This window comes from Carassius carassius, chromosome 1 (assembly GCF_963082965.1).
Source record: "Carassius carassius chromosome 1, fCarCar2.1, whole genome shotgun sequence".
NCBI lineage: Eukaryota > Metazoa > Chordata > Actinopteri > Cypriniformes > Cyprinidae > Carassius > Carassius carassius.
In genome coordinates this window covers 11,623,755-11,636,905 of record NC_081755.1, presented here as the reverse complement: position 1 = coordinate 11,636,905, position 13,151 = coordinate 11,623,755, and the positions used below count along the sequence as shown (strand labels likewise).

Sequence of the window (13,151 nt, the reverse complement as noted above, 5' to 3'; positions counted from 1 at the left end):
GGAGAACCCGAAGCTACGTGCACTGAAGGAACCGCACCAGCTCTGAGTCTCACTCGGTTCTTACTTCGGTATCCCATGTTGAACTCCATCATATCGCCGGGACGATAATCCTCCGATCTGAAGTGAACGCTACACACGACCGCGTTTTCCGAAGCCGAAGCGGAAGAGAAATCCCGTCTCTTCACCTGCACAAACCGCACCCAGGCACGAAAGATAGCACCGTCCTTTTTCTTGTTAGGAAACCGGTGGACTCGATGTCCTGACAGGCTGGATTTTTTGCAAGCTCCACAAACACAATAATTTACCATGACGATGATAAATTGAAATACAAAACCTACTGAAAACACACTGACTCACGACCGCTCTTACTGAATACCAACCTACTCTGCACTGAGCAGCGGCAGCGCACAGCAGCACACGTCTCCCTCTTGTGACGTAAAATGACGCGATGTTGGAAAAAAAAAGCGTTTTTTACGAGCAGTCAAAGAAACGCTCACTTTATCTACTAAATAGGTGTCCTTATGTCATTTTAAACCATTTTAAATCCTGCATTATCTTTTTATATGGTATTTTCATACACGGTTAAATATTAATTTAGATTTTTTTTTAACCTGCAATATGCTCTTTAACTTGTGTTTTTTCTCTCAGTATGTATGTTTGTCACCTGAAATGCAACGAACAAATCACTAGGGATGGGTAAGTGAAAAATCACTTATTCAGAACCGGTTTTGTTCTTTGAAAAGAACTGGAACCGTGAGCAATTTCTAAGTTTCGGTTCCGAAAACGGTTCTGGTGCAACACGTGACCAAGCGATGTGAGCAGCCTTGCGCCGGTGTTCTTAATATTCAGCGTTTCCCGTAAAGCAGCGGTTCTCAATTGCAGTCCCCGCGCCCCACTGCTCTGCACATTTTGAACGTTTCTCTTAGCGCTTCAGACATTTGTTCTATTCGAACATAAGTGCCCTGCGAAGTGGACCCCACAGGATATTCAGCCATGATTCCAGTTCGAAGCGAACGTAGCTATATGTTCCAATCAAAGTGCATTGAAGTGTGCAAGACGTGAATTTAAATTGTATTAATTTACAGAGGTATATGATGTCACAGTTGTCCATGTTTAAAGACGCTGCACAGCACAAATCAGTGAATGCATGTTTCGATGTGCGGTAAACTTCAACAGATTTCCCCTGCTCAGGGAGTAGGAAGCAATGAACAATTGGAACACAGTTCATGCACGAGTTCATTTCTAACGAGCTGATTATCTGAATCAGGTGTGTTAAGAGAAACGTGCAAAATATACAGAGCAGTGGGGCGCGAGGACTGGAATTGAGAACCGCTGTCGTAAAGGATGTCACGAACCCAATAACAGACACGCCTCCCTGCCTCTTTAATGATTCCAATGACGCGCATCCACAAACTCGTTGCGCTGTCCCGTCTTTAATTGTCGAACACATTGTTTCTCACGACTGTATGTGCACTCGCGCCTTTGATAACTGCACATCGTTTTGTCTGACTGTACTGGCTTCAACTTGGACCACTAAATAAATAGACTGCTATTGTTATGCAAGTATGAGGGTTAGATTATTTAGTGTACAGGTCATTTCAAGAGTGATAAACAAAGTGATAGAAAATATTTATAGTAGACGTCTTACTGTAGACGGTAATGTTTTCTCTTGGTTCATTTCTCTTGGTTCATGTCAAATTAATTTTGATAAATAAGTCGCACCTGACTATAAGTTGCAGGACCAGCCAAACTATGAAATAAAAGTGCGACATATAGTCCGGAAAATACGGTAAATGAAACCAGAAGCTGAACCAGAAAATTTCTAAAAATACCCCACCCTACTTATGAAGATCTGTACACTAATATATGTTGCATTTGGACATTGCCAACCTTTAAATTAAGTTGACAGTAAATAATAAACAGTATTGAGCATTGAGTAGTTGAGTATTGTGCATTTTTCCTTACCACTATTTCTTAATAATTGTTTAATGATTTTAATGGAACCGGAATCAGAACCGAAACTGTTAGGTGGAACCTGAACCAGAATCGGAACCGGAAAATTTCTAACGATTCCCAACCCTAGACATCACACAGTAAAACAAAGAGCCTTTGAAGTCTTTAGTATGGGTAATTTACTCAGGAAAGACAGAGGGGTTAGCCATAAATAAAGACCTTTGACGTCACGGGTGTGAAGATAATAAAAGCCCAGGGGGTTAGAAGGACAATTGTGTTTTTTGAAAACAGCTAGTTTTGGTTTACGGGGGTAAGTGGAAATTTACAGAGAAGAAGCCTTGTAAGAAGTGGGGGTGATAACAGCAATAATAAGGCTGTCTGTTTTCAGTGTGATTCAGGTCTGTGTGAACGCACCTCTTTAAGGAAAATAAACTTCTTTCCTTAAATATAATTTGATTCCTTGTCTCTTACACTGAGATGCTATTTGTTAGTAATTGTTTTTGCCACAACAGTAGAGAGAGACGTTTCTAAGAGCAGTCAGTTAATCATTTAATGTGGACTAATTGTAGTTTTCAAATAATCCATGTATTAACTATTCTTCTAGTATTATGCATGCATTTTTCGCTTAATAGAATTTCTGAACAAAACTGATTTTTCAAGCATAATGAGATAATTTAGCTGCGGAGCGGTGTTTCTGATCGGGGAAATTGCTCACATACTCTTCTGTGAGACGTGAATTTAAATGTCCGTGTGTGAAAACATTGTGCAGCGCAAATCCGTGAATGAATGTTTCGAAGTGAGGTAAACTTCAATAGAGTAGGGAGCAAGGAACACTGTGTAGGGACCATGTCAATGTGAACAGTTCATGCACGGAGCTGATGATCTGAATCAGGTGTGTTAAAGAGAGCCGTGTGAAATCTGCAGAGCTGGGGAGCGCGAGGACTGGGATTGAGAACTGCTGACCTAAAGGAAGTGTTCTATGTTGTTGCGATCACGGAGGTTTATCTAGCAATTATAATTTTGACTTGTATCTTGTCATTATTTAAAGGCTGAAATGTGAGGTTTACCCTTTTCAAAGCTTTATTTGAACATTCCCTAGTGAAAAAAAGCATGCTGAGTATACTTGCAGCCAGACTAATTGTCAGTATACTTCAAGTGTGTTAATTAGTTAACTTGAAGTGTGCTATTTTGGATAATTTGTACTAAGTGTATTTTAGTTATAATTAAATTAAACTAAAGTATAACTTTGTGTATTTAGTGTACTTTTTGATGTTAAATTGAGACAATTTCAAGTATACTTAGTACACTTTAAGTACCTGCATATTTTCATGCTTGATTAGTGATATTAAAGGGTACTTTTTGTATTACAAGTACATTACAAATGAATTAAGAGTGTCTTCCGAACAAATAAGAAATATACCATAAATATATTATTTTTGAGTAAAAATATACTTTCTTTCCCAAAGCTGAATGCACTTGTCAGGGTCATTACAATAAATAACAGGTAACTTCAATACCACACAGATACACATATTGAACTTAAACAGTGTTTATTAAATCCTCACACGGTTATAGCATTGAAAAACAGAACAAAATGCACCATGTTTAAAAAAAAAGAATGCTGAAAGTAAACAAAATTGAAACATTGTGGAACAGCAAGCAAACTTCAATTTTTCTAGCTAAATTGCTCATTGTTGCAAGAACAGTGTCTGTTAACAAGGTGAAATACACTCAAAAAAATATTTAACCCCAAAAATTAAAACTTATGTAATTCAATTAGATGTCAATTTTCCATCCAATTTAATCACATAAATCCAATGCAAAAGTTAACATTTGTTTAAGCTTCAACCTTTCATGTTCAGTTAATGTAAACAAATTAAATAAATTTTATGAAAACTGATGAACTTTGATTTAAGCTTGTATAATACATAAACTTTACTCATTTTCAATAACTTATTGTTAATTGCTTTATATAATCACCTTACATTTTCTTAATTCTATTAAATAAATGGACAAAACATGTTACATTTTCAAACATTTATTTGCTGTAATTGGTCCATGAGTCGAAAGTACCATCCAATCTGACCAAAAAAAAAAGCATGAAAGCAACAGCATGAATAGCCTACTGTAATGCAGTACTTAACAAATAAAAGCAATTAAAAATTAAATCTTCCAGTTGTTATGACTCATGTTTGACTTTTTAGCTCTGTGTGCCCACAACTAACAGGGATCAGCAAGAAACCATATTTTTAACATCAAAGATTAATTTCACATTTTCAATGTAACACTGTCATATTATTGCATAATACAGTGAACCATGTGCTTTCTCCTGATCTATAACAAAAAAAAAAACAGAAATGTAAATGGTCCCTTCTCTTCCTAAATATCTGTTAAAACAATGAAATAACCAGGACCCTTTATACAATAAAATAAAAAAAATACAAAATAAAAAAATAAAATAATTAAAATAAAAGGGAAAAAAGAAAAGCAAATATTTTACTTCACATATATCAAGTTTTCAACACTTTTTTTAAATACATATAACAGGTTTTCACATTTCAGCATTTAAGCCATTACAACGTGTCCTACTCACTGCAGAGGGGTATGCTGCATACCAAAATATCTCCTCAGCCATGCCTTCAAAAATGTCAGACCTTTGTTTTGGTGGTGGTATAAGTAGCATTCCACTTTTATTGGAACTCTGTTTTCACTCTCTGAAGCTGAATTTAAGCAGGACATGAAAAACGAGAAAGTACAACAATGAGGCTAAGAACTGGAACCGTAACCCGAAGGAGCCTCAACGCTACCGGAAAATTAGTTATCTGAAAAGTTGACTTTATGGACTCAATAGCAATATAAGTAACATCTCCTGTATCAAATGTTTCAGAGCTACAGGAAGCAGGAAAGTGCAGTCTTTTGCATGCTGGAGTTAGTGTCATCAGTTTTTAGAAATATTTTTTTCAAGGGCATTCTTGTCTAAAAGTTTTCAATGTTCCTCCAGTTGTTGGAAATATGTAGGCAACCAGTGAATGTCCTATTCACTGAAACATTTTAATTTTAAGTGCTTGAACCTTTGGGGAAAGCTTGCTGCCATCTAAATTCATCAGTACCTTCTGGAAGAATTCAAATGTGAACCTGAGACTTTGAGGGTAACTTAAGTTGAGGGCGTAGATCAGTCCGAAGAGCATTACTAATCCAAAGGAAATATTTTTTATTGCTTTTTAAGAACTTAAATGCAATTTACCACACCTTGTCTGCAACTGACATAATGCGCGAAATCTTCTGTCCAGAAGCACCTCCTTTGCTGCTGAAAACCTTGTGTAGATTAGCAGTGTATTTGTCCAGCTGTGCTAAGAACTTTGACATAAGGGGCACAGTCGTTATCCGCATGAATTCTGCATTTATCTACAAGAAAAAAGGGAAATGAAATACAGTGTAGGCATACTGTGGAGAAATTCACTGAAACTTATACAATATTTATTGTGTTAATATCAATAACACTTACTTCATTTACTGTGAACAAAGCAGGCCACCTGCTTTGTAAATCAGAAACCATTGGTAAATCCTCAACCAACTCTTGCCGCCTATAGGAGAAGGTCAACTGCATTTTTTCCTTAATGACTGCCTCGTTATTTTTCTTTTTCACTTCAGTTAAGAGAGCAATTCTTTCCTTCTCCATGCTTTCTGCTGTTTCTCCTTTCGGAAGGCAAGGAAGGAAATTCACCTCAGCTTTTTTTGGCTTTTTGATGTTTGATGCTGCTTTACCCTGACCTTTACGCTTGTTCCTAAGAGAGTTCACAGTAATTTCGGGGTGCCCAATCTTGCTGAGTTTGGAGCGAAAATTTGCCATCTTAATCTTTAGGTAGTGTTTCCATCCTTCATGGCCAGTGCGAGTTCCTTTTTCCCTCAAGCAAGGGTGAGCATTTATCAAGGCTTCAGCTGCCTGATCAAGCTGACTATCAGAGGGGTATGCTGCATACCTAAAGATCTCCTCAGCCATGCCTTCAAGAATGTCAGATCTTAGTTATGGTGGTGGAATAAGTAGCATTCCACTTTTATTGAACTCTGTGTCAGCTCTCTGAAGCTGAATTTCAGCAGAACATGAAAAACGAGGAACTATAAAAACCTGAGGCCAAGAACTGGTTCTCGACTCTGGAGACGTAATTAAGACAGTCTCAGCGCTGCTGGAAAATGAGTCATCAGACAAGTTGACTTCCTGGACTGAGTCAATGGCACACAAGGGCTAACATCTCTTGTGTCGAGAGTGTCAGAGCTACAAATTGATCTGGGTGAAGGAACAAGAATGCTGGAACAGCAAGGTGCATCAGGTGAAGTCTCTTGCAAGCAGGAGTTATAGTCATCAGTTGATAGAAAAATCAGTTTCAGGGTATCCCTGTCTTCAATTTGACTGGTTGACATGAGATTCATGTAACCATTTCCAAAGTCCTTATCTTTGTACTGGAGCCTGAACTTTTGCTTCACCCCAAAAACAGTCATTATTTCAAGTACAAGGTCATCCACAGACTTTGGGATTCCTGTCTTAAGTGTAAGCTTTCTTGCATCGTCATCCCCACCAAAAACAATCCTCAGAATGATCGGACTCGACATTTTTCTCTCCTTTTCTAAAAAAAAAGTTATGAAGCAGACAATGACACAAATCAGTAATACAATTTTTGTGATGTAATTTTAAATAAAAACACCTCATAAATATATTACCTTAAATGAAGATGTGCCTCTTCAGGGTCACCATTCGTCTTCCTCCTACCATATAGTCATACAGTGGATAAGCATCAGTTAGCTGATTTAGATCAACCAGGGCAACCTCTCTATCAGGAGAGACAGTCAACTGAAAAGCTTTAAAATGCTCTATATACCATGCACACAGTACCTTCACAACAAAATTCAAACTGCTTTTGACAATACAGATTTGAAGAATTTCAGCAAACTCTGGGAGCCCACCAGCTGACCCAAATGAAATCAGCATACCAGTTCTATAATTTATCCCATTGTTTGTCACATTTTTTGCAAGATGAACTTCATTAATTCCTGGATATTTCTGTCTTAAACCTGCTACCACTTCCTTGTTTAAAACATCCACAGGAAGTGTGGAGACACTTGTAACTTCAAGTGAGGACTTCTTAAGGCTACAGGAATGGATCTGATAAGCAATCATTTGCTGGTGTTTGGCAGCCAGTGTGAGCATTATGTTTTTAAAACAATTTGTGTGGCGAGCAACTTTCTTAAAGAAACTATGTTTCGCCTCAAACCTCGTAGTCCACTGCCCTACTAGAGGTCCAAAACATTGAATCATTTGTGGATAGTGCTCCACATAATGATGTTTCGGTAACAGCTGTGCTGGAAAAAGTTCAACAAATCTTTGTCTGTGCTCTACAATTTTGCAGTTTAAGTAGGCTATTGTTTCTTCGTTATGAACAGGGGCGACAACAAGTTCAACTATTTCTTTCAAATCAAGAAGTACAAGCCAAGTAGGCTCAGTCTCGGGTATCAAGTCTCCAATGATGAATGGAAGCAATCTCACTAAATTCCAATTTTCATGTGCATTACCTCCAATGGTCTTCTTGGAGGCATATGTACATGGAATAATGTGAGGTTTATTTGTTTTATCACCCCACTTATAGGGGAAGTTCAAGATCAAGCTGTTTAGAGTATCAAGAGACAGATACTTCTTGGAAACAAATTCTTTCAAGCAAAGTGCAAGTTCAAATGGGACAATGCCCTCAAACAAGTCATGTACAATATCAGGTGGATAGCCTCTAGTAACATGAAAGTGAGATAAATTCTCTGTTAACACACAACCTCTTTTTACTCCACAAAATGTAGCAGAGTTTTCCTTTGCAGATGTAACATGCGCATCATGTATTTCCTTTGTTCTAAGGGCAAAGTCTCCGGTCTGAACAGATTCAGCCTGGATCTCCAATCTCTTCCCTATGCAAAACCTGCAAAAGTACTCACCAGAGAAGCTTTCTATGAAGCCTGCTAAACTGTGGGCCCCCAAATTATCTGCAATGACAGACTGGACTGTACCTTTCACAAACCGTCCAAGTTCTGCAATGTAGACACCGTGACTCTCTAAAGTAACCAATTCCTGCAAAAGGGGCTTCACATGTTCAGTCTTGCATAAAACTGCCAGATAAATAGATGAAAGAGTGGAAATGCATTCCGGTTGGCAAATTATTTAAAATCCAATAGACACCACAAAGTTTGTGCTTTTTACGTGAGGTGCCTAAGGGGTTACAGAGCTCAAAATCGTCAATGTACAATGACAAAGATAATTTTAATTCCTCTCCACAAAAAAATGAGTTTTCCTTGCAATAAAGACCATCTCTGATAGACCTGTACTGCTGTTCTTTCTCTACCCCTGAATCAGTTTTATGTGTCTCGTGGTCACCAGTAACATACTGGAAAATATCACTGCAACTAAACAACAGCTGAAGAGAAGGCAAAATTGGTATATACTGATAGGTCTTCCGACTCTTTTGATCAAGAATAAACTCAATTGGCTCTACAACACTTACATGTTCCTTGTAGAATTGCTTCCGCTTGAAAGCTGTGGCAAGGGGTCCACCTTTTTCTATGGCTTTAACTAAAGGATTTGACCTGCCCACTGCTTCAGAAAGCTCTTGAATGACAACCTCATCAATTTCTAAGTTGTGATTTCTAAGAATGTCAGAAATTATATTACTAGTCACTTGATTTGATGCTGAAGTTAGTGAATAATGTAGTTCCTGAAGTAATTCATCAACAGCATTGGCTGGGACATGCAAAATGTTTTCCAACTTTAATAAAACAAGGGCAATATTAAGAACACCTGCTTTAGAAATATCTTCATCATTATTAGCATCACTGCATGACTCTAATGCAGATTCTGTTGAAAATGCGGGAAAATCAACGGGAGAACTGGCTGACTCCTGACAGTCTGCAGTTACTGTGACAACATCTAATTTAAAGTCAGTTAGACGATGTGGATTATGCTTCATATTTTTGTGTGTATGAAATGTATTATAAATATTGCTTTTAAATGTACACTCTTTAAATACACAAGTCACAGTTTCATGTTTGCGCAAATGTTCATTTAGATGACAAAAGTAATCTCTTTCATTTGACTCAATGCATGCACACAGCTGACATGAAAATGTGGCAAACTGATATTGTTTTGAAGATGACTGATCACGGTGGGCACGGTATATATGACTTAAGAGGTTATTCCATGATTTAAAAGTGCAAGGACAATTACTGTATACACAAGGATGTCTGAATCTTGCCCCAAAATGTCCATGTTTGAGCTTAGAATGTTTCAATAACTCATACCTACTACAAACTTCTGTTCCACACACTTTACATTGCCACATTCCCAAGACTCACATATCTAAAAGACAGAAATGAATGTGAGAACATTAATACCTTAAAGTAATTAAAGAAGTAAAGATTAGTTGTTTAACAACACTTACTGTAATTGAGTGGTTGCCCCAAACTGAAGACAATGTGGAATGATGTCACAATGATGAGGTCTCTGAAATAGTAAAGATGACATATAACTTCAGTTTTGTAATGAAAACTCTGCATTAAAAGAATGCATGATCAACTCAATGTACAAAATTAGTTTTAAATGGAAATCCTATAAACTTTTACATGTATCTTTCATATACTCACATAACTTAATGTCAAAGAAGAGAGAAAAGATCAACACTTTTACAAAGAAATGAAACAAGTACAGTTTAAAAAACATAAACATATTATAAAAAACAATTTATACTTACATTAAGTGAGTGATTGATTGACTTTAATGAGATTCAATGTGGAATTATGTCACAACGAAGTCTCTGGAATATTAAAAACGACAAAATTAGATTTTTGTAATGAAATTACAACTCAGCATGAAAAAAATGAATGTTCCACTTTTGTTTGTTTTTTAAAAGGACATCCTACAAAATTTTACATGCAAATTTCATATTATGTTACTTATGTTACTAGCATGTTTGTACAACGCTTTAGTGTAGTTGGAAAGTAAGTTATATTTTTAGAAAAGCAAAATGTAACGTTACATAGAGATGGCTAATTTATTATTTAAAAAAGAAAGAAAAGTCATAGACGAGTAATCTGCCTAAAAATATGCACACAGTCGACCAATGATCCAATTTGCATATAACGTTATTTGATAACATATTTTTTTTACACGAGATCCTAACGATAAACGTTAACAGTCAACTTAACGTAAGTTAACGTACATGTTCTAACATATTTGAAAGTGAATGTCTAGATGACAGTTAAAAACACGTAACACATAATCACACATAATCTTAAATCCAAAAAAAACCAATGTAGACCTCATAACGTTACTCAAACAATAGTGAATGTAATGAATTAAACTTACTAATCGTCGGGAAGAAGGAGGCGGGAACCGGCGGACAATTCCAAAGTGAAACTTTAATTACCGGGGGGGGTACTCCCGAGACTGCGCTCTACTCCCCCCCCCCCCCCTCCCTCCGGGGGGGGACCACTCACGGGGACCTGCGGGAACCTGGGGGTAGGACAGGCGAGGCGAGAGAAAAGGAGATGGAAGGAGGAGCGACAGAGACGAGAGAGGGGAGAGAGGAGAAAAAAATAAATAAATCCGGTTCCCAGATGCACTGCTGCTTGGCCCTCCACCAGCTGGGCGATCTCCTCCGCGGTGCCTGGCGGTGGCACTGGACGGCCCTCGGCGGACGGCACGACACTCCTCCGCCGCCCGGTGGACGGCGACGGCTCCTCCGGTTTTGGGCAGCCGGCAGGAGTCCCCCGTTCCCTGCTCCTCCCCGTTCCGGCGGATGGCAGCAGGCTCCGGCCACCTGGCGAACGGCACAGACTCCTCCGCTCCCTCACGGACGGCAGCCGCCCCTCCCTATCGTGGGCGGCCGGTAGCGAGCTCGCCCGTCCCCGGCAACTCGCTCCAGCCCACCGCCTCGAGCGTCAATGGCGGCACACTCCTCGCCTGCTCGTTGGCACCGCGGATTCACCACAGCGGCGAGGGATCTTCAGCAGCGCGTCCCTGCTTCTCCCGGGCTTCGGGACCACTGTAATGAATTAAACCTTGCTAATCTTCGGCAAGAAGGAGGCGGGAACCGGCGGACAATCAAAATGAAGCTTTAATTACAAAACAAACACAAAACAGCGCACCAGCCCCTCACGGACGACTGGTGCGCACAAATAAAAACCAAAACACAACTAAAAGCCCAGGCCTGGTCCTCTGTCGTCCTTCACTGTCGTCGCTCCAGTTTTATATCCTTCCATCTCCTCCGTGGGCCTCGAGACCGGCGGGTCGAACAGGTGTAGCTCATCTCCAATCACTCCACCGGCCTCGCTCCCATGTCCCTCGGCCCTGCCCCACTCGTCACAGTGAATTTTAAAATGATCAAGAAAAAGTTAGCAGGGAAGGTCGAAGATATCAAATGTTAACGTTAGTTCATTCGCTAAAAAGAACAGTTGGCAGCTACGGTAAATCAAGATCGATCAAATAATACAAAATAGCTTATATGTTAAAGTCTACAGCAACTATACATAAAGAAAACATTTTACCTTGTATAATCTCCTCATCCGTTCTTCATTAATCGTCCCACCGCTCACCGTCGTCGCCATATATGATGGTCGTCGCGCCCTAGTCGACTTCCCGCCTAGTTTTTTTTTCTAATGCGCATGCGCAACATCTGCATTCTCGCTTTACTGCAGCGAATTAGGCATAGTTTATGTAATTTGATCAGGTTGGTTTCGGATCCATTACGTTCATGTTGAGAAAGCGTAATTCGGATTGATAATAATTATTTTATGCTTTTTTAAATAAACTTTATTTATATAGATCGCTTAATTTCAATTACTGGCAAGAATCATTTTTTTGAGTGTAGGGAAGGTCAGAGGGCATGTTCATACATCTTTTACTTTCCACTACATCAGACAGTAAACAATGTATTACACCCAAAATACTTAATAAAAGTACATCTTGAATAGCAGTGAGGAAATATATCAGTGTGTCATGTCAATATTGCTTCCAGTGTGTTAATCAAGCAGAGTATACAAGAGAAGAAACAATACAATATAAATCAAATAAAACGTCATTCAAGTTGAAAAGTATATTTATATTGTAGATCAGACTAAATTGTAATAGAGACATGTACATTTTCTGTAAGGCTGCTTTGTAATGGCATGTATTATGAAAAACACTTTACAAAATAATTTGATTATTTTATTTTATGAATAGTCAAAAAAATATTAAACTGGAGGACATCATGTCATTAACGTTACATTGTTTATTGCATAAAAAAAACATATATATATTGTTTTATGGTGTCTCCTTATCCATACACCTTTTACCTTTCTATTTATTATTCTCAGGTACGTAAGGAAAGTTGAATCTGAACTAAAATATAAGCCTTCTGAAAGTACTTACAATTTGCTCAACAGACTTCCCTGTGGCCAGTTCTTGCTTACGGCTCTTAAATTACTTTAAATCTGGTAGAAAATAATTGTCAATAATATAATTTGTTATATTATAAGTTTTATAATAAGTTTTATTAAAGTTAACAAAAGTTATATCAAAGTACAATAGTAAAGTTACAAAATCAGGGTATAATCAGCTGTTATCAGGCGTCGAGGGACACTGCGCTATCATGAAACTATTTCTAATACATAAGTGTTTCTACTCTAAATCAGTCAATACATACATTTCATGCAAGTAAGCGGTTTTCTTAATGTTAGTGAAGTTACACAATATTTTCCATCCTCTCTCTGCATCAGGCAAACTGGACAGATATAATGGAGAAAGCGATAAACAGAGCAGGAAGGGTTAACAGGCAGGTCACACCAGGACAAGACAGGACTGGACTCGCACTGACTCTGACAGGGTAGTAGTATGCTTCCTACGAGAAAAGCTCAAAGAGAATCTGACAAGGAGGCAACAAAAGCAGAGGAAGAAATAGAGGAATAATCAGAGGGAAAGAGGGAACAGGTGGGCAGAGTGCAAACGAGGTAGTCAGAGAAGATGATTAACAGCTGGGAAACGAGAAAGGGAAAGTGAAAGCAACCCAAAAGACCAGAAGAGGGAGACAGAGTAAAAGGAAACAGAAACCTGACAAGACAAGACATAACAGAAACGGACGAAATTGTTATACAAGAGATTTCCTCATACATCTCCAATTTCCCAAACAACT

At 38.4% G+C, this 13,151-nt stretch overlaps 1 long non-coding RNA gene across 1 annotated transcript; it reads right to left on the bottom strand.

Annotated features, from left to right (window-relative positions):
• Positions 1-5,208: 5,208 nt before the first annotated feature.
• LOC132153068 (uncharacterized) lies at positions 5,209-11,842 on the bottom strand. The gene is made up of 6 exons (XR_009436615.1): positions 11,527-11,842; positions 9,732-9,794; positions 9,283-9,340; positions 6,670-6,714; positions 5,459-6,575; positions 5,209-5,358 (listed from the first exon to the last, which is right to left on the bottom strand). It is a non-coding gene; the product is annotated as an uncharacterized LOC132153068 (long non-coding RNA).
• Positions 11,843-13,151: the final 1,309 nt, after the last annotated feature.